Source organism: Bombus pyrosoma, linkage group LG8, assembly GCF_014825855.1.
Source record: "Bombus pyrosoma isolate SC7728 linkage group LG8, ASM1482585v1, whole genome shotgun sequence".
NCBI classification, from domain to species: domain Eukaryota; kingdom Metazoa; phylum Arthropoda; class Insecta; order Hymenoptera; family Apidae; genus Bombus; species Bombus pyrosoma.
Genome location: NC_057777.1, coordinates 7,779,299 through 7,801,928, shown reverse-complemented (window position 1 = coordinate 7,801,928; position 22,630 = coordinate 7,779,299). Strand labels below are relative to the sequence as shown.

Genomic DNA, 22,630 nt, shown 5'->3' with positions numbered 1-22,630 from the left:
TTTAAAGGCCAGTGTTTTTATTTTATTAACAATAAAAACATATATTTAGACAATTATTTTATAACGCTACACATACTTTGCTCTTTATACAGAATAGGTACTGGTAGCGGACTTTTCCATACAAAAGGAACATACTCGCGTACACGCCACGTCGGAACGACAGGGTTAAGCTACACGTTCCATAAGTTTCAAATACCTAATGCGCTTATTGTGTTCAACATTACATCTGTAATACACGTGTACCCAAACGATCGGCAGCAACCATAGAACCACACTTTACTGTTAACGCAACTTTGACCAAAATGTGCTGTAGACCTTCACGCGAGCTTTCCATGCAATTATCACGTTCGCTATGAAACCATCAGATATTCTAATACTTACGAACACCACGTATATATTCCATCAACCCAGCTGAACGATAATAGGACCCCACTGAGCCATTTTCTTACCACTCTCCACCAATTAACCAGTAACGAGAGAAGTTCCTGTTCTATTCTGCAACTCAACGCAGCACAACGCGTGCAACAATATTGTTTTGTATCGTGAATTTTCAAGAGAGTAATTTCCACGTTGGTCCGACATAGCATCGAGAGCGCGTTAGGTAAACGGTATTCGATCGGTTACCGGTCGAACGCGTTTGGATCCACGCGATTGGGGGTTAACCTCGTTGCTTGAATATCCTGGACCCTGTCCATTGTGCTTGGCGGCTGCACGGTCCGCTTGCTCCTTTTTAGCCGGCATGCCGCGTTTCGTGCGCGACGCTCTCTCCTCGCTTGCCGATCTATCCCTCTGAATGCATCTCGTTGATTAACTCGCTTGGGGTTGCCGTACGCCGGCCGAAAGGAATACCTGGCGAACCCGATGCACCCCTGCCCACCGTCGACTGCGTGCCTTTGCTAATATGCGCGCCGCGAATACCGTTCTCGGACAAAGCTAATCGAATCGAACGACACGCTCGCCTCGATACACTCCCTCAGCTGCGAATCCAGCTATGCGAATTCTTGCTTGCCGCCGGTTTGGTCAGCTTGCCTACAAAATCATCTGCCTTCGGTTTGCTTGATCGGATATACCGGTACCTGCGGATCCACTGCAGACTGGCTCAGCGATGGAGGGATATCTCTGGTAATTTCTTTGCACAGGTTTATCAGAGGCAGATAGCGCAGATGTATAATTGGAGGAGGTATCGTTGTGAAATTTTGAGGGATTTTTAGATTTTAAACTTTCGTGGTGATTATCAGATGACATATTTGCAATTATTTGAGCTTGGCTTATACGTCTTAATTTTGGGGGATTTTATTCGTAAGAGCTCGTTCCATTTGAATCCTTCAATTTATAAAGGACGTGGCGGGATGCGCAGTATAACAAGATAATGAGAGATTATTGCACAAGAAAGAGCAAGTTGTAGAACACGTTTCTTTTATTTAGGGTTTCGTGTCAAACAGAGTTGATTTTAAACAAGTATCCGGTCAGTAGAACGATAGCATTTCCTTACCATTGTCCAGAAAGGAAATCGACAAATTAGAAAAATTGTGTTATGATGCCTAAATTTATTTTCAAAATGTGACTAATTGTGTTTCTCTACGATGATCTTCGCACGAGCCATTCAAAAGCCATATTATCGATCAACTATATAAATTGAAAAGCATAGGAAAATAATGACGTGACAAACACCGTGTTTTAAATTTACCTTAGAATTTATCATTATATATGCATTGTATATTTTCTTCTCATAAATAAATTTATGGAAGGAAATCATTTGTTTCCCGAGAATTGAATATCAATCCAGTATCGTTCTGATAAAATTAATCGATCAGTTCGTCTTCGAGGAGACTCGTATTCCTCCCAAATGTTCTGTCTGTAGTTTACAATTGATTTCTTTCCATTTCGAATAAACAATAGCACGGTCGAATTCAAAGCAAAAGCAACCGGCGACTCGATTTAACAGTCACGGTAAATCCTTGCTTTCCGTGGAACCCTCATCCCGAAGTTCACTCGCTGCGTATCCGATGTCGCGACGCGTTTTAATAATTGAAGCCGGCCCGTGGAAACTTCACTCTCGTTTCGGATTCCCAGGGCTTTCGCGAGTCGCGCAACAATCGCGTCGTCTGATTGCCCGTGAGGTCGCCGGGTTACCACGGCTGCAGCCATCATTCCCCACCAGACGGATCGGGTTGCGTTAAAATCGCTCTAGTTGCTGGATCATCCAAGTTTCTGTTTGCCCTCGAGACGATCGTTTGAAATTGAAATATCTTAGTTGCTAAAGTCTAGCTCGAGTTTCTTCGTAGTTCGCGTATAGACGATGGTAGTTCTGTGATTCCAAAGAGCGTAGAGATTTTCCAAAGAGAGAGAGAGAGAGAGAGAGAGAGAGAGAGAGAGAGAGAGAGAGAGAGAGCAATAGCATTCTAAACTGGAACATTTTTTAATTTTTAAATCCTGTGTAATCTTTGTACATATCTTGTTGGTTTGTCAGTATAGCGATACATGTAGTCAGGAAAAGTAAATTTTTTAGAAAATCAATTTGAAATACAAAGTTTGACTGATTATGAATATTTATGATAAATATTTCACTATACTATTGTAGATATTAATTTTAGCTAGCAGATACTAATTCACAGTCTCTAGAGCTTATCACGCGATAGCATAACAGCAGTATTTGCAGGTTTGACAAGTGGATCGTTATGGAAAGATTTCGTTTCTTTTGTAATTTAGATACAGTAGAACTCCATTTGTGTAAACTCGTCAGGAGCAAGCTTGTAACATATATGTTGGGTTGGCAACTAAGTGATTGCGGATTTTGTCATTAGGTGGTAATGACAACCCAATATAATTCGAGTTCCAAATTTTTGATTCCTGACGTTTCTATTGATAAGCAATACAAGTCCATTAAGTAAAATACTTTTATTCATTTTAACTATTTCAGTATTTCAAAGTGGACGATTTTTAGATCTTCCATTCTTGTATCACATTGATGTGACTGACTAATTCATTATCAATTGTGTTTTGCTTGATAGAAAATAATGTTAATAGATTGTGGCATTATGTATGTAGTTATTAAGGGTGCTTTTAGAACGATGCAATTGTTAAGGATGGTTTTAGAAGCTTTTGCTTGAAAATTACGAGTTTAGTGTGCTCTTAGGAAAAGTGCATTTTATGGCTGGTTTAAAGTCTTATAGCAGGGTTGTTTGCGATGACAGGAGAATGTAAGTTCTCGCCGGAAGTGCAGCAGAATCTATAGCATCCGCATTAACGGAAAGACACGATCTTTTGAATATAGGAATTTTCGTATTCGAACAATTCGAAAAAAAAAGAGATAGGAGAAAAAACGGAAAGTAAAAACTTGTCAAGCGGCGTTCGTCGATCCAACTCTCCTTAAAATCGCCTCGGAGCGTTGTTTCTCCCTCTTTCAAAGTCTATTCACTCGCAGAACGGCGTCGAACGGTAGCGGGTAGAAATTAAAACCGGTGCACAAAGAGGAAGCAGCGGATGGATCGCGAGCGAAGAATGCGAAAATCCTTGCTCGAATCGGTGTGGCGGCCTTTGATGTCGCGGATTACGTCATTCTAATAAACGATTTACCCTTGCGTCGCGCGTTTTGCGCCCCTTACGATTACTCGCCTCGTTCGTTCGTTCGTTCGTTCGTTCGTCACTTGCACTCGCTGGCGAGGGAAGCTTGAAAATCGCACGTTCGTCGAAGCGAGCTTAGAGCTTCGCAGTTTGCTTGTTATTTCGCGGACGAATCAAAACGGCCTTTGGTTTACCTAAGAAGAAGGGCGTCGGCGCGAAAAGGCGCGAGTCGATGCTCTGCCCCGGTACTTAAGCTCTCCGCTTCTCCGCTTTTAATTGCTCGAAATCCCGGCGATTTCTTTGCGACAGGTCCCCCGTGCTCGCTTCTCCTCCTTTAAGCGTCGTTCGAGCGTGATCACCCGACCCAACCCCCGGGGCTTCCTAATAAAGCCGCCCCTGGCCGACGAAATTCGCGCGGCGCGCGACGTTTTACGTACACGCGCGCGCTCTTGTGTACACTGGGTGTGGCGAAAGTCGTGATACTGGTAGAATGATTCTCTTTGCAAAGGTAGTAAGTCGAAGTTGTGGAATTAATGAGTTTTCGTGTCGGCCCTTGATTACCAGAGAAATAATTAGTAAATTGATCGAGGGGAATCGTTTCATGTGTATAGGCTATGTGCGTGTAAGAGGGGGAGGGGCGAGTAGGCAGAAGGTGTTCTCGGAGTGGTAGGTGAAAATTTAATGATCTTTGTTGCGCAGCAGTAAGGTTTTAAATAAAGGCTCGTGTGATGATCGTGTTAATTATAAAAGGAGTCACGAGAATATCACCGTAATCCAAGAAGGCAATTTCTGTTGCAAGTTACGAGCGTGGCTATCAGAATTTTCGGGATTTGATTCATTGATGTAATTTTAAGTGGAAAAATATATCATGGGATAAGAATAGCGTAACGTAATCTGAGAATGTAATTCTTGTTTTACACGGATGATTTAATTGCAAATACGGATTGTGTAATCTTGAAAATTGAATAGTATGGATTCAAATAGAAGAATATTTTACCGCGAGGTCAGGAAACTAACGTCGATTTTTTTATTGCTTTACATAAGTAGATTAAACTATTTTCAAAGCTATCAGAATTTATGTAAACTTTGAGACATAATAAGCACCAATGAAACACGATAAATGGTAGAATGTAAATATAATAAGGAAGGAATAGAACGAGTCAGATTTTCTAATGGTACACTAACAACTACCTGGAAGTGTTACCTATCCACACTTGGCTTATTATTCTCGCGAAACAGCGATCCAACGCATTCGTCACTAAGGCATTAAACGTCACGCCAACCGCGCTTTGACGGCACACCAATAATTCATTTACTTTTTTTTTTCAATTACTCCAACTTATTACTCTCAGTACAATTTTCACCATTCTCCCTCGAGAAATTCTCGCTACCGACAATTCGCCCCTTGCGCGCGCAATTAAACCCACTCGATCGAGTTTCAATCTCAAGTTCCCTGCATCTCTCAAAAAAAAGTCAAGAAACAAAAGCAAAAAGAAGAACAAATAGAAACAAGGGGAAAAAAGCAAGAACTAGCTACCATTCCATAGCCTTGAAATCTCGTGTCCACACTCTCTCTCCCTCCCTCTCTCTCTCTCTCTTTCTTTCGAGACTCTCTCTCTTCCCTTGACGACGGAACCGTGCGATTTCCACCGCACCCTGTATATAACACAAATAAAGGCCGGAGAGGGTGGCGTAACAGCGTGGAGGGGCTTGGGGTGGCGCGTACAGGCTCATTTTCCAGGAGTGTCATTATGAACTAGCAGATATTAAATTTGTGCCGGTCGGTCTGGCCGTGGTTACCGTGGAGACCCCTTTGCGCCCTCGTGTACAGCTTTTCGCGGCTTTGGGATCATTATTAGTGCAGCAAGCGCGCGCGCGACTGTTTAATGAATGTCGACCGCGTCGTGGTCGCCGATTAAATTCCAACGAGTGATCGATATGGTGGCAGAAACGGTTTGTTTGATAGTGTTTCACCATGCCGAGGAGTCTTCTTTCTTTTGGGGTAAATCAACGCCAAGGGGAGAGACAGCAGGCGTTTTCCTATACTTGTAAGGGTATAGCAGGTTTATGGTCGCGAGGCTCGTCGGGGTGTGAACGTGGGAATTTTCAAGGGTTCCCTTTTTACGTTGGAGGAAATATACCGGGGAAAGGGGTGGGTCGGTTAGACAGGACCTTAGAAAGTAACGACTCATTAGTTGCCAGTACTTTGCGTGTGTTGTGTAGGGTAGATTTAGGCGAAAGTGTAGTAGCAGTGTGATGTAAACATTTTATGGTGGTGATCTCTTTCGCCCTTTTAAGGTAATATGTATTGAAAGCAGGGTAGGTACTCTCTGTGTTGAAATATCCTGTGCAGCATTTTTTTATTCTTCGAGATACGTTGAGATACTTGAATCTTCCATTAATTTTTACTTTTTGGATAAAGTTATATTTTACAGGCTGCTACGAAATAACGACTAGATATTTGAAATCGAAAGAAGAGAACCAAGATGGCACGAAAAAGTAATGAAACTTGAGTTTCCTCGGATTGTTCGAAATATGTAGTATGTCGATAGCGCATTTCGATTATGAAAGATACGATAGTAGTAGTATACTACTTAACACTTAGCCAACCGCGCGCGCCACAGCAAACTATACGTTTCCACAGCGCTCGAAGCTATACGCTGTCCTAGCTCTACTTAAAGAACAAAGAAGTCTAAAAATTATTTAAGTGGTTAATCATATTTCGCGGTAATGATTTTATTTTAACGAATTCACGTATTATTTATACAAAACATTAAATTAAAAGTATAAAAAAATATAGGTAAAATTGAAAACATTAAAGATAACTAAAGATAAATAACAGAACTTGAAGGTGAAATTAAAAATTGATAATGCATTTTAATATTCTTTACAGTGTAGTATCGTTCGATTATAACTTTATTTAGTCACAACTGATAGTGTAACTTTGTAATTAATTTTAACACCACTAAATTGGTATATTTTATTATACATTGTACTTTGTAAAAGTAGAAAAAGTGCCGAAGTTAATTGGGGACAGTTCCAGGTAAACAATAACTGATAATAACAGCAACAACAACAAAAAGAAAACGCGTTTCTAAAGTCAAAAAAGGGAGATCTCTCCGTTCGGTCACCCAGGGATGTTCTTCACGGAGGGGAGATCTCCCTATTCGGTTGGCTAAGTGTTAACTATGGAATACTTTGTATCTGTGGATAGTTGTGAAGATTTCGCGTCTCGATTTAATGGAAAAGTGCGATAAAGTACGATATTCTGTTGAAAAAATCTCTAATATACTTTTTGTCTTCAGACATAACGCAATATATGAACAGAAACGAGAAAAATAATAACTGTGTTATAAGATACTATCTTTGAAAGTGTGCGTGACACGTTATAGAAATTTACGTCGACTGGATACATCGGAAAGAAGAGGAGACTTCATCTTTTTAAATTTAGCCTAGAATTTACGATTCTTTGCTCTATTCGCGGTAAATAAAGTTATGAAAGTACTTAAATCATTTCTACTTTAAGAAGTTCAACGCCAACCATATACTTGAGTAAAAACAAAGAGTATAATTGATTAGTTTATCTTTCGTGGAATTCATATATCCCCTACTATGTTTCAACAGTTATTTAATAACGTGTATTGCATGCAAGTTAACGTTGATAATACTGATTTCATATTGAAGTAATAAAGGCAATATGCTGTTTCGCTAGTGGAACGTGTACATAATAAATCATTCGTACAGTAGAACCTATGTATAATAGATGTTCGTATAGCAGAAGTTCTGTTGAAATACGAAACATAGATACGTTTTCGAATAATAAATTTTACCGAATAAATTCAATTACTCGATAAATTTTGGACGGAAAGTTTCAAATAAAAAATGCATGTAATCGATACAGTGGGAATTAAAACATCGCTGGGGTTGGTTTTATCTTATTTGCGTCGGAATTGATGTTTGTTCATGCGTGACGTTCAATGTTAGAGGTAGAAATACAGAGGTAACTCATTTTTCTAGTTTTCTTTATTGCAACACTATGCACGCGCGCTAAACCGCGCGAGGAAGTAAATTTCCAGACGGTCGTTCTTTCTGTTTTATATTTCATAACAAAAACGTTTCACGAAGAGTAATCTTTTCTAGAAGTTTACACGGTAATAACGGCATGCGCAGCCATACAGCAAGACCTCATGCGGCTACGATATATGTAACATAGTATGTGGCACATTGTGTGAAATATAGAAGATATTTCTAAAATGGTTTGCCAACCTTTGTCTATCTATAACGCCTGTTCTATCGATGGAACACTTTTATTGTTGCTTTCAGTTTGTAAGAATTGGAGGTAAAAGTCGATGATTTTCAAGAATGTTTGTTACCGTACGAAATTGAAATATTTGATAAATATTATTTCTTCTATTAGTACTATTGTTCGTATTGTACTTTTATTCTTCTATTGTTTAAGAAGATACTTGTTTAAGTATTACATACTTATTTACTCTTGTTCAACAGCTTATACAAAATACAATCGATTTTAAAACTTTTTCCTTATAATCTAAACACTGATTCGATCTACTCCAATCGTTTAAGCATATTTACGTTTCTTACATATGTTTCTGTTAATACGTGATCGTTCGAGGATTTCCTTATGAATTCTTCTCTTATTTTCGAGATTGTTCAACGAACTACAAGAGTTCGAATTGGTTTAGACAAACGTTTTAACTAATTAAATAAACAGAGATGCTAACATACCGGGCTTTTGCTTCGATTAAAAACAATACAGAATCACCTTATCAATGAACAATTTAATTAAACATCCGTGGCGTAAAAGCGCATNTCCAACTTCGTAAAGAAACGCAGATTCCATTGGAAGAAAAACGTACTTATAATTTAAACACTGATTCGATCTATTCCAATCGTTTAAGCATATTTACGTTTCTTACATATGTTTCTGTTAATACGTGATCGTTCGAGGATTTCCTTATGAATTCTTCTCTTATTTTCGAGATTGTTCAACGAACTACAAGAGTTCGAATTGGTTTAGACAAACGTTTTAACTAATTAAATAAACAGAGATGCTAACATATCGGGCTTTTGCTTCGATTAAAAACAATACAGAATCACCTTATCAATGAACAATTTAATTAAACATCCGTGGCGTAAAAGCGCATTCCAACTTTGTAAAGAAACGCAGATTCCATTGGAAGAAAAACGTACTTATAATTTAAACACTGATTCGATCTATTCCAATCGTTTAAGCATATTTACGTTTCTTACATATGTTTCTGTTAATACGTGATCGTTCAAGGATTTCCTTATGAATTCTTCTCTTATTTTCGAGATTGTTCAACGAACTATAAGAGTTCGAATTAGCTTAGATAAATGTTTTAACACTTTGACTGCCACGCCGAAATTACATGTTTAGCTCAGGACGCCACAGTGTTTTAACACAGTGTATCGTTAGATGCAAGATCTGTTCTCATTTCTTCTTTTTATTGATGTTCTAATAGGAATGTTTAATTGTTCAATGGAGCACTTTTTATTTCAAAGTCAATCTATCAATTTTCATTCAATTTTTACAATTGTAAGAAGTTCAAGCGCTCTGGTCACCAATGGCCACCGTGGCGTCACAGGAGAAACCGTGGTCGGTCATATATGACCAACGTGGCAGTCAAAGTGTTAACTAATTAAATAAACAGAGATGCTAACATACCGGGATTTTGCTTCGATTAAAAACAATGGAGAATCACCTTATCAATGAACAATTTAATTAAACATCCGTGTAATAATATATACAGTGGCGTAAAAGCGCATTCCAACTTCGTAAAGAAACGCAGCTTCCATTGGGAGAGAGACGTTCTCCAACGCCATACGTTTCATGGTATGTAATACTTACGTACTTTTGCCTCGACATCCGTGAGGCATCTGTTCGCTTCGTTCACCATGAAATATCTATCTCGACGCGCGTTGACACGACGAACGGCATTCTAATGGGGAAATCATGAGTCGGAGCGGCTGATGCATGAGCTTCTACCATGGCGTGTTGCCTGTACCAGCTCATAAAAACCGATCCACCGATGAGAAATATCCCGTAGACGGTGCACGGATGATTAAACTGTCGTTTACGCTGCTCGCGGAAATCTCTGATGCCCCGAAGACGTGACTGTCGAACGATATACCCAGGCCAGACTAACTGCGTTCATTTGTCGATCAATAATGCGCACCACCGTGGTGATGATAACGTTTATCGATCTTCCATATCTCTTGATTCATCTTTCTTTATTAATCTATTTGCCTCGACGTGTTGGTAGAATATTCCATTTGTTTTTCAGCCTTTTACGAACTCAGTGTCTCACCCTTTTCGCACCATCTTTATATTGCTCTTTGAAAAACTCATTATTCGCGTATTCACATCATTAATCTAATTTTTATACAAATTTTATATTCTTATGGATACAACTAAGAAAATACCACTTTAATGGAGGTTTGTCTTTTTTTTTTTCTTTTTAGACTTTTAAGTTAGATCAATACGTATGTTTTAATTGTTAAAATACATAGTATTTATGAATTAAATCGAATGCACGTATTAATTTAATTTCCATGTTAGTGTTTATCGTCGGTTTATTTTTCCAACTGTTCGACCAAAGGAATAATTCTAAATGCGATCGATAGCGTTAAAAATCGAAGTATGAGAATAGATGCGATAATAATCGTTTTACTAAATAAGCTGCTACCTCTATGAATCTCTCCCATAAATCGTAGCAAACTTCAAACACAAAGCGAAATCCTGCGTAATTAATGGTTTCCCTTAACTCTACGTTCTAACTCAACTAATTTATAGGCCGAAACGATCGAACTTATTTCGATTATTTGTAAACATAAAACAGCGCCGTAAATAAAAGTCGTATTTCATATGCAGCAAAACGAAATTAGAATCCGCAATCGAATAAAACACTGCCGTAAACCAGCCCTCGATATCGAGCGTTCTAGTTTACTTAAACATACTGTTGCGGAACGTGCACTGGTCCCGTGGTTCTCATATTGTCGTAAACAAATTACACAAACGGGGTGAGAGCCGGTCGATCGCGGCTCCTCGTTAAAATATTATTCGTTGTGCCGATTCTCTTGTTACGAAACGCGGGGAATCGAGCTTGTTACCGTGCCCAGGCAAATAATTTCGTTTCGCGTAATTGCTGAATATTAAACGAGTCGACGCGCGACTATTAAGAGACGAAAAATGAGAAATTTCGTGGAAAACGGTGTTTCTCGGTGCAAAAATGCAATTACCGCGTTGGTTCTTTTGCTCTTTACATCGTCGGTCGACAACGACAGTAAGCTGGTCGACGAAAGCGGAAAAAGAAGTTCTCGATAGCCTCTGAAACTCGTGGAAACGCGATAGCTCTGTGAAAATTTCAACCACTGCGATTAAATACACGAGTTGCCGCGAATAATGCGATTCGACGGACAAAAGAAGCCCCGATAATTAAGCGATTCTGGTGAAAAAGTGGCGAACATCTTCTTCGAGGAAGTTTCAACGGCCGTTCCGTGCTGCGAGGTTTCCTGCGTGAAGCTGGACAATAATATTCTTTAAGAATCTTCGTCTTTCGATTGTAATTAGGTACCGTACAAGATTGGTGCGACCGAGTGTTAAAGTACGAAAGGAAATTACGAAGGACAAGAAATTCTTTTTATTGGATTTCTCGTATAGAAATATTGTACAGCGGCTCAATATTTCGACTTAATATATAAAAATGTACAAAATATCTTGTAACTTGTGGATTTCAGAATTTTACTAATATAATCGTGCTAGTTGAGTGCCGCTATAATATTAGGTTGTCCGAAAAGTTTCTTTCGTTTCGTAAGGTGATAATATATGAACAACAATTTCTGTTTTATATTATTTTATTGAATTAGGTATCATCCATTTCGTTCTATTTCTATTATTACGTTCGTGCATAATTCAATAAACTAATATAAAACAAAAAAATATTCTGCGTCTATTATTTCCTTATAAAACGAAAAAAACTTTTCGGACAACCTAATACTAATGTACTACTCTTACAACATACGTAATACATTCATAAAAGGTGTTAATAGGTGTGCGAATACTTTCGTGAGACACGTTATTCGAGTAACTTTGACTTAACTTCTTGCTTTATGGTCTTTTTTAAGTGAGCGTTCATTGTTTACTGATTTGGAAGTATTATACGTACAATTCATACGTAATGATTCTCAGTCCAAAGAATTGAAATGGGAATTAGCGTTTAGATGAAACAACGCACGAAACGATTGATTCTAAAAGCCAGAAACATTCTAATTATCGACCGTTGTAAAAGCTTAAGATATCAAATTCTAATTTGTTTTCTTTCGTTTGTTTTAGGTGAGTCGATTGCATGCTCGTTAGAAGATGAAGTTTTTGATGCTATGGCGTTCCTGAATGTGGTAGGATTGGATTTTTTCTATTTTCCTATTTTCTAAAAGGCTCCAGGTATATGTGTGACTTGTCGTGTTTTCTCATATTAAATACCCATGAACCAGTGTGTTGATCTGACACTTAAATATAGAAAAAGTACGGTACAAGTAACTAATGACTTTCCTGGCGAAAAACATAGAAGAAAATAAATGAAAATCACTGAGTGGAAACGGCGAAATTAATAATGAGCGTCGTTCGTCGGGCAACGTAACGAGAATTCGCTAGCAGAGGGACAAAGCGAATTTACATGTCCGATAGCTATTAACCGACCACATTGTTATTATAATTGTATGTGCTCTATGGTACATGTGCTCTCGACGAAAGACGATAATGAGCACTTTAAGCTTAACTCCAGATTGATGTGGCAAATTGAATTCTCTATGGGATACATTTGATTCTGGCCGGGCAAAGCGGCTTGACCGACAGGATTTATGCACAAAGGAAGCCCAGGTAATTACCTGTGCGTCGGCAGTGCCTTGAATATCAATTCGGACGAAAATTGGATGTCAGATCTCGTCGAATCCCACGCGTGTCTACGTTCGTTTTACGTCAAGCTTCTTCGTTTTCCAAAATTGCTCGCACGAAAATCGAATAGAACGCGTTACATTCTATCGCTTCGTTCTTTCTTCTGGTCTAATTATGTTCAACGCGGACTTAATCATTGCGTATCCTGTTTTTAAATCTATTCTTCTTTGTATAGAGAAATGGGAAATTTTATCTAGTGTGTGTCGAGAAGGGTACATTTGCTAGTTCATATTTATAGAAATACTTTATTTATTTATATTTATAGAAATATTTCCATTTTAATTCTTTTTACAGAACATTTATTATATATATTTATTATACAGAAACAATCTCCTTCGTCGCTGATATTTCACTAGTCTCTCAGAAACAGCAATACCTGAACAATATTCGAAATAGAAGGTTGGATAGAAAAATATTTTATATATTTCTTTTCCGATTCACTGCCAAAGTGTTAGTACCGGAGAATTACATTTAAAAATTCCCAGTTCACACCGAAGGAATATTCCGATTCGATAGTAGACTTAAATAACATCGTCCATTTTCTTCGCTATCGAGGAAAGATCGTATCGCCTGCAGTAACCCGATCGTTACAAGAAACATTCAAAACATTATCCTTATCTTTTTCCATTGTTCCAACTGCCATTCCAGAAGAAATGTAAAATCGACCGTCGCAACGTATACTCCATCTACGAATCATTCACATACTCTACGATCCTCTTCTCAATCCCTCGAGCAAATCACTCGCTCTGCAGAACGACAAGTATAATACATGTTTTTCCAACTGAAATTTACACCACTATGAGTATAAGATCGGTTTACAATGCATACAGTGAGAGTCAAAATCGGGTATACACTTAACAAACATGGGATTTGTGTAATATCGACTTACCCAAAGACCTATGTCTTTTACTATTTTACATTTGTATCTTTCCAATAAATTTTCAATTTATGGAACGTACGAGCCGCTTATTTGCCGAATCGATCAACCCAACAAAACAAAAAGTAGAGAAAATTGATGAAATTGCGTAAGAAGAGTATCAATTGATACTAAAATTTCAAAAATTTCAAATAGTGCAGATAGTCAATTTGGTCCGCGAGTGGCTCGCATGTGTAACAGTTTTCGAATAAATGTCGTGCCTTCAAGGCGTACACTCACTTTTGACTCTCGCTGTACATACGCATATCGTATAATTTGCCATATCTCGGGCCATAAAGGAGCCCATAAGCAACGCCAGGTCGCTAGATTCGCGTGCACATCTGCTATCTGTCGATTCGAAAGGTGGAACGCGAGACGAGCAAGCGGAATCTTTAATGTTTGCAGGCTGGAATCGATGGTAGGTCGAGATTCTGCGTAAGCACAATATCAGCTCCCGCCAACGAGAGGGAGAATGCGGCTACGAGTCATCTTAAGAAAATTACCGTCCGCGGACATTTTGCCAGAATGGAAAATCGATGTGTTAGGGCGACGCTCGAGCAACCCTGCAGGCTCTGTGGAAGCCTCGACATACAGAGAGAAAGAGAAAGAGACAAATATAGGATGGGTAAGAGAAAGGAAAGAGAGAGAGAGAGAAGGAGAGGGATTGTTCGTTGGAGACGAAAATTCCAGTCGCAGCGACGTTACCGGCCCGTTATACATTCATGCCCTTCTAATTTTCACATTATTAAAAGATTTATCGGCCACTCGGTCAGCCGTGATACCGGCTGCGCCCGAATATCGAGGCTCCATTAAGAGATGGAGGCGAAATTGCGTTCCAAAGCGAATCTATAGGGTGACTTGAAAGTTTCTGGCACTAGTGTTCAGAGGATATCTTTCTGGATGGTTGGACTTAGATCTACAATCAAAGTTTGAAAGGCAAATGATGCAAAAAACATTGTAATTTTACAAAATAAATTTCACAAGAATAATGAGCAGATGATAAAATTATATATTCTTATAATATTCTTCTTTATCAGCCGCCGTATATGTAATCCTATCAGTTCTTTACAATAGTATTACACATTTGAATAAGTTTCAATGGTGTTAAAAAAGAACTATAACAACGCTTTATTAAAATTACCTTTTTCCTCCTCGTTGTTTTAATTTCGTTTTTACCTCGTCAGTCTTAAAAGGGTTAAAGAAGTTGCGCGTCGTTGAATGTAACGTTAGCGATTCTTATCTTGTAAAGCCAACCCTTGTAGACACTACTCCATTTACATTGTTAGATCGATTGTTTCTCGACAAATGGAATTTACTACTCGTCTTAGATATTAAAATAATTTAAGAGAATCGATCATTGTGATCGATGAATCATCGGTGGTGGAACTTCTGTAGCAATCATTTTGGAGTTGCAAACATCGTCCACTAGATATACGCTGCATTCCTCCATGTTTATACCCATAAAGGGATAGACTCAGGTGTTCACGAGGCTATCGAGTCCATTAATTGCGGCGACACGTCTTCAGGTTTATGATACATCAGTCTGCAGGACATTGGAAGCCCATGTGGTTACAAATGTTCAGTAATAAGAGACTTCCAGGTCACCAATTGTGTAGTTAATATCGTCTAACTAAGGTGCGGCACTTGTCAATGCCCGGAAGGCGGTCAATTTTGACCGTCTGTATCATAGAATTCGTTTTTCAGCATGAGATATCAGAATTCCGATGTATTTCGTGAAATTTATCGATCTAAAAGATACACGATTTGTGATAGAAATTGAAAAACATTGGTAACAAATGGTTAAATTTATGGTTTTCCTGACAATTGTATTTTTCCATTAATGATGAAAGCATTATTCTATAAGTTCAAAAGAAATTTGTAAAAAAGGATATAAAAAAAAAGGAGATTCGTGGAGCTAGAAATTGGAAATTGTTGACTTGAAAATGGTATTAAAAACGAATGTCTCTTCTTCGCAAATTAAAATTACTTTTAATGATATAGAGTAGCATTAATTATACATAAATGAATTTTTTATAAATTCTCTAAATATAATATTTTCTTCTTCGTATGACAACATGGAAGTCAACTTCAAGATTATTATAAGAATTACATGAAATTTGTAAAATTTCCATTAAACGATGTTGAAGATAAGCATTCGTGAGTGTGTTAATTCAGTTTCGCGGTTGCCTTGGTAACGACGTGAAATTTGCGCAAACTTTTGGCGGTGTAATGTTGAAGGTAGACGTTCACAATGGCGTTAATTCAGTTTCGTGGTTGCCGTAGTAACGACGTGAAATTTGTGCAAACTTTTGGCCAACTAATGCTTGGAGGCCAACCTTCCATTTGCATAGGGCGTGATTACTCCGAATTGACATAATAATGCCATCTAACAAATTTATGAATCTCGTCAGAAATTTCCTCAACCACTTTCCAAATCATTATATTAGTTATTAAACTCATGTAATATCAGTTATTAGTAAAGTACCAAGTATATCATATAGTTAATTAGTTAATTATCACTTCTATCGACTATCTAATTATCAATCTACTAGCAATCTTGTTATTAATACCAATAGCAATTTCTCTCCGTTCAATAAATTTCTTTTACGACGATGTTCCCTAAGATAACACAGAATTTCAAGTCAAACTTTCTTCCAATTCTCGAATTTTATGTAACGTGTTATTCCAAATCCATGTTATTTCCTTCATACTATTTTCTCAATAGAATAATGGAAGGTAACTTATTCTTTTAAAATTTTAAACCAACTCATTTATTTATGTATCTACTGAAATACAAATTTATTCATTTTCATCCCAAATTTGTATGCAAATATTTCATTACAAAATTTGCTTTGCCAATTTATAATTGTAGTTTCTTATTTAAAGTTCTTATTAATCTCGTCTTTCATTAAATTAATAACATTTTTTAACATAATAACATTTAATAACATTAATAACATTTTTTATAAAAAGAGAAAGTCATAGTAAGTTTGAAAAATGTTCCACACAACTTTGATATACCTGCGACTGAGATTAGACTTTCCACGGTGGAATGATATAGTTTCACAGGTAGGGTGTGTCTCGTGTTCAAAAAACCGATATTCGAGAGTGTTATTACGAGCCGCTATCATCTTACGTTTTCCTTACGCTGCCAAAGCACTCACTCTCTACCATACCTGAAGTTACAGCCACACGATTAAGTGTTGACGTTGTCATCGATATGGCTCTTTGCAAATTCAAGCTACGTCCTCGTCTCCAGTTTCACGAGGAAGGCTCTCCTCTCTCAATTTCAAGCCGTGTTAGGTTGTTCCAGTCACGATTCGATAAAGACGTCAAATTGTGTGTACTTCCTCTTTCGTTTCATACTCGAGAAATGATCGAGTATCCCGCGGAAATTAAACGTCACCCGATGGTTACCAGAAAATAAATTACTATTTATTCCCTGCGGGAATTGGAAACTTCCAATATCATTCTACAAATGTAACTTTTACATGTTTCATAGTTTTTAATTTCTTTATGGGGAAACAAAAGTATGTATGGTTTGATAAATTTCAATTATCGAATTTAACATTGCTCCATATTTTTGAAGGTTCAATTTCTAAAATTCTTTTACCGTGCTACGTTTGAAAAATATCGAAGAAAATTGTGAGATATTTAATAATATTTATTATACAATCGTTGTTTGAATCAGATGTTTGGAACATTTTCGTTAAATATAAGAATCACGTTGAAAGACAACCGAGGGTGAAATTTCGCTTGGATCATCATCGACGTTGCTCCTTTCTTTTATAAACTAAAATTAACCCGTGACATATATAAGCATCAATTATTTCTCATTTACTCGATTATTTTATCCATGGATCTGCATGAACTCATAATTAAAACACTATCTTATATTTACGCTAAAGTATTTGTATATAATATACAGAACGTATATTATAGCTACTTTTATTCCACACATTTTCGCGACTGTCTTTCGTATAATCATCCCATACTTCAATTTCCGAACAAAACCAGCCAACTCTCGTATACAAAAACCAATCGATCTCCCAGTATGTTTTCGCTCGGAAACGAATTAATATTTGTCCGGGGCGCGTCAATTAAAATCGTGCCCCTTCCACTGTTCGATGGGTAACGATGTTGATGGTATCGCCGAGACGAACGACAGATTATTAGCGGATACACGTGAATTGACCGATGTCCCAGGTCGAGTAACACGATGTCTCGTTACCCGTATTACGCGTCGCAACAAGATAACCAGAAAATCGAGCGACGTTGTAAATCATGGCCCGGGATTGTGTTCTCCGCGTTGGCCAAGATAAAATGGCTACAACGCCGGACTTGGACGATGTAGTAAATCGCCGAGCGTGTTCTTAGCCTTTATTACGTCGCGTGCTTCCTTTAATTAGATTCTACGCGTTGTATTTTTATTCGCGAGGCACGTTTCCTTTCGTTCCTTGTCGTGACTGGCTTTGGATTCTCAATGCTTTTATCCGTTGTTTTCAGAGGGATGATCAGGGAGAAATGTATTCCGGTGGATAAGGATGTCAGTTTTGGAGTTTGTATTTGGCCGTAAATTATTCGTAATTTAGATTACTAAGTTTACAGTGTTTGCTTTATATTAGGTCGTCCGAAAAGTTTCTTTCGTTTTATAAGAAAATAATGGATGCACAATATTTTTCGTTTTATATTATTTTATCGAATTACGTATGATCCATTTTGTTCTATCAAGATAAAGGTCACAACGTTTGACAGATTAGGTTTCATGTTTGTATAAAGATGCGTCGTTGTAAAAGACGTGTCTGTAAAAGAGACACTTTTCGGACAACCTAATATCAATGGTTCTTTTGATGGGTGGTATTTTGACGGGAGGTTAGGTTTAATTAAATATTGCTTTTAAAATATATTTTTCTTGTTTTATCGTAGAAGAGAATATAATTGTGTAATCTCAGTTTCCTACTTTATCTCATACTCTTTATTTAACCCCAACTGATATCGTATAAGCGATTACAAGAAATTATAGCTCAGTTTGCGCGAATTAAATTAATTTTAGTATCCAATTCCATTCTTTATTCCTTATGACTATTAATTGCCTTCAATCTCGAATTAACTTACATAATGTGTAAGTAAAATAATCAAAAATGAAACAATGCGATATAATCTAAAATTATTGCGTAATATTCTTCGATGCTATAACGATACCAATCGAATGTTAATAATCACTACTTAATATGATTACAAACATTTACATATGTAATATAATCACGATACAAAGTTTCAAGTTCTCATCGTCAAAATCTATATTCATTCCGCCTTATAAAACACCTACATTTTAACATTCGCAAATATTGAAAATCTTCGATCTGAAAAATGTCCCCTATAAATTTCTCTATTTTCTCATCCCTTCCATGATCTCATTAGAGACCCCGTACCAAACCAAAACACCGTCTCTAATTCGATCACATGCAACGAAACGAATCCCTATTCTCAATCTCGGTCACCCGAAGCGAAAAGAACATCAAACACATGGGGTGGCTGGACTGGCTGGCCAAAATAATGACGCAGTTAAGGATTGATCGATGTCTCGGACCGCGTAAACACGTATAGCCTCGTTACGGTATGGTGAGACAAGGGGTGTGCAACAGCGTCTTACACGATGCCTGCTAGGACAACATTGTAATCCCTGCTCTGTGAGCCGTTGTCTTTTCCTTTGGCCGAGCACCGGGTTAGCGCTAACAAGATTGCTCGAAGGGATCGGGCATAATCTCTTCCCTTCTCCCGTCTGCTTCGCTTCCTCGTCTCTTTTGAGATTACATCTTGTACGTCAGGCACAGAATCCACCAGCGTTTCAGCTCAGGCCTCCTTGTCTATGTGTAGCCCGCGCCTCTCTCTTTCTCTTTCTCTTTCTCTTTCCCTTTGTGTGTGTACGTCTCGCGGAGCACTTTCCACGCTGCGAGCACGTTACAGAAATCGTTTTCTCCCTGTCCCAGCGAAAGGTAATCGACTTTTAAGCACCGCCGCCTTCGCTGTAATTGCAGAAGAAGACACTGAAAGAAGCGACGACAAGGGTAAAGGGAGAAGGTTAGGCAGGGCGTAAAAGAGATGAACGAAGAAGAGAGAGGGTGGAAGTTCTTGTTGCGTAACAACAGCTCGCGGCTTCCGCGGAGGACGCCTTTTAATTTGCAATTGATAGCAGGAAATTAAACGCCCTCCACCGCTGAACGTGGTGCTGCTGCTCCTCAGATTGGACTGCACTGTCTCGGGGAGGTTCTGGGGAAATTTTACGAGTGAAATTGCGGACAGCGATTTTGTTTGGTTAGAAAATTGCGGGCAGGAAGGTTTTAATGAGTCTTGGAATAGGTCATTCTGTGTCAAATGTGGGCCGATAAACTTGGAACATTGAGTTGGACGTTATTTCAATGAGGAAAGAACTTGTTATTTCGCATTCTAGGTGTGCTAGGCTGCAGACAGATTTTGAATCGAGGCATGTTATATAAAACGGTAATAAGTATGTTTAATAAGGGAATAACAATATTAATTTATAACAATTAAAAAAATTTTGTTTGCTTTATTTTACTGATATGTTTGGATGATACCATTATTCATTGTTGAAAGATTAAAGATTAGACAATTTTCAGGGCTAAATTATGGTAGTTGTTCGAAATATAGTTTGAGAAACTCAAAGCTAACTTATTCAAAATCTAGTGCCACCTTAGATTTAACCGCTTGAAAATTGGCCTGGTCTGGAATGAATGTTTGAAACATTGTCACAGTTTAATTGAAGTGACATAACGTAACAAATGTTTCTAATCTTTAAACAAATTGATTCCTATAATTAACGTTCTATTGGCGAGATTCCTCAGTCCCTGCCAGAGAATTAATGCATTTCTAATTTCTGTTTTACCCTAGAAATCAAAGGATAACCCTACTTGTTTAATTTTACTAATTTTTTTACTAATTTATTTATTAATGATTCTTATAATTAACTTTCTATTGGCGAGATTCCTCAATTCCCTACCAGAGAATTAATGCATTTCTAATTTCTGTTTTATCCTGGAAATCAAAAGTTAATCCTACTTGTTTGATTTTCCTAATTTTTTTATTTAAAGAACATATACTTTCATCACCAAGAACATATAGATCGTGGAATTTTGACTCTGGTTCAATGTGTTTAATTCGAGAAGGAAATATTCCTGAGACGATTAGTTGAACTTCTCGTATCGATTACACAAATTTAATTAGCGCAACCCTTTGCAATCTTGTTAGCGTCCGCAATTAAATGATCGATCGAAAGCAGCGGAATGACTGATAAAGCGAAGAACGGTTTTCTAATGCGAGTAACGTGACCATGTCTTGCGGAGTCAGTTTAACCTAAACAACGTCCGGTCCAACTTCTGGTTAATTACGAGTCGCAGCTTCGACATCGTGACGAGCATCTGTTCGTGCTTTCTTCGCATTGTCGAGCGTGCTCAAAGGACCCTTTTGACACCGTTGTTTGCGCTCCACGCGATCACGCCAACGAGATAGCGCACGTAGCGAGAACCTGGCATTGGGAGTGAATATTCATTCGTTGCTATCAGATTGGGGGCGACAGAACTATGCTTCCCCGAAAGAGAAACGCCCTGAACAGGAGAAAGAGACATCGTTGCTCTGGCGAAGAGAACCAGTTTCGAATATTCTTTCCATATGTATTTCAAATATTCTCTTCAAATGTATTTCGAAGAAAAAGTTATTTCGAATTTGCAACAAGTAACAGTGAAAATAAGTTTGATACATTTGTTGTTTACGGATGTAGGCAGAGGGCTTTGACTGCCACGCCGAAATCACATGTTTCGCTCAGGACGCCACGAAAGTATTTTTATTATTCAAAGCATATAATGGCAAAATAATAATAAATTGATGATGTAAGACAATATTCTTCCCCAATGGACCGTTTATCTCATTGGTGGTCACGGGTGACCACCATGGCGCCTTGGTAACAGTTGATAGCGACATATTATAACAAGGCTTCGTTTATTTCAACAAACCATACGCATTCGTTGTTTCGTCGTAAACAAAACGTGCAGAATATATTGTTGAGACGTGTAGAAGATATTAGTAAACAGTATTTGCTCATTCTGTATATAATAGTAAGGCACACTTCTAACTTCAATTATATGATTATAAAGCAACATTTACGATTATTTTCTAAGGTGTGTTACCCCTCAAACATATGGATGCAAACACAGTGCACCGTTAGATGCAAGATCAGTTCTCATTTTCTTTTTATTGATGTTCTACTAAAAATGTTTAATTGTTCAATGGGGCGCTTTTTATTTCAAAGTATCTTCTATTTATTGGTTATATTCAAAATGCCCTATCAATTTTCATTCAATTTTTTACAATTGTAAGAAGTTCAAGCACTCTGGTCACCAATGACCACCGTGGCGTCACAGGAGAAACCAAAATGTTAAAAAAGAAACGAGTTACGTCCATCTTCTACTTCTGTGTTTTATGATGTGATGAAACCGACCGAATTTTCTCGGCGGCTGTCTAAAACCGATCATCAACGAAAACCGATCAGCCTGACACGGATTCTCGAGAGAGGGGTCCGTGTCTTATTGTCTACACGAATAACGAAATTAATTGAAGTGGTAAATTGTGCAAATTGGATTTATTTATTATCTTTTATTCGCTGTTTACATTTTTGAGATAACAAATGCTGTATGAATTTCATTTGCATATCGTTTAAATATCTTTCTCATCAAGTGTGAAGCGTAAGGATGAAGTTGACCTTTTCAGGGGAAAAACAAGTAGACCTACAGAGTTTTTCTACAAAATAGACTGTCAATGATAAGAAGATGATCTTGGATATTTATATGAAATAATGTCGTTTAGTAATTGCTATAAGGATGGACAGAATAAGATATTGCTTATATTAATCAAACAATAGCGAATAATTACTATAAAAAGCGGTGCATATATCCAAAAAATATTAATTTTGTAAAAATATATTATCTTCGAATGTTCCTTCAATTCCGCTATAAACTTCTCAAACAATTCAATACACCAATCTGACATACTATTTCACCGTGATCTAAGGCCATTTTGCTAAAATTATCCTGAAATTCTCGTCATTGTACAATCAGGATCGTTTTCACCGTACACGAAAGCCACCA

At 37.7% G+C, this 22,630-nt stretch overlaps 1 protein-coding gene across 4 annotated transcripts in view; it reads left to right on the top strand.

Moving 5' to 3' along the window:
• Nucleotides 1–22,630, top strand: part of LOC122570163 (tyrosine-protein kinase transmembrane receptor Ror) — a 352,187-nt gene that overhangs the window by 29,263 nt on the left and 300,294 nt on the right. The window contains exon 2 of one of the 4 annotated variants that reach the window (XM_043732138.1): nucleotides 11,939–12,000. The exons of the other annotated variants lie outside the window; for them this stretch is intronic. The gene's annotated coding sequence lies outside the window, so the exon portion shown is untranslated. The remainder of the gene's footprint in view (nucleotides 1–11,938; nucleotides 12,001–22,630) is intronic. 4 annotated transcript variants of the gene reach the window in all.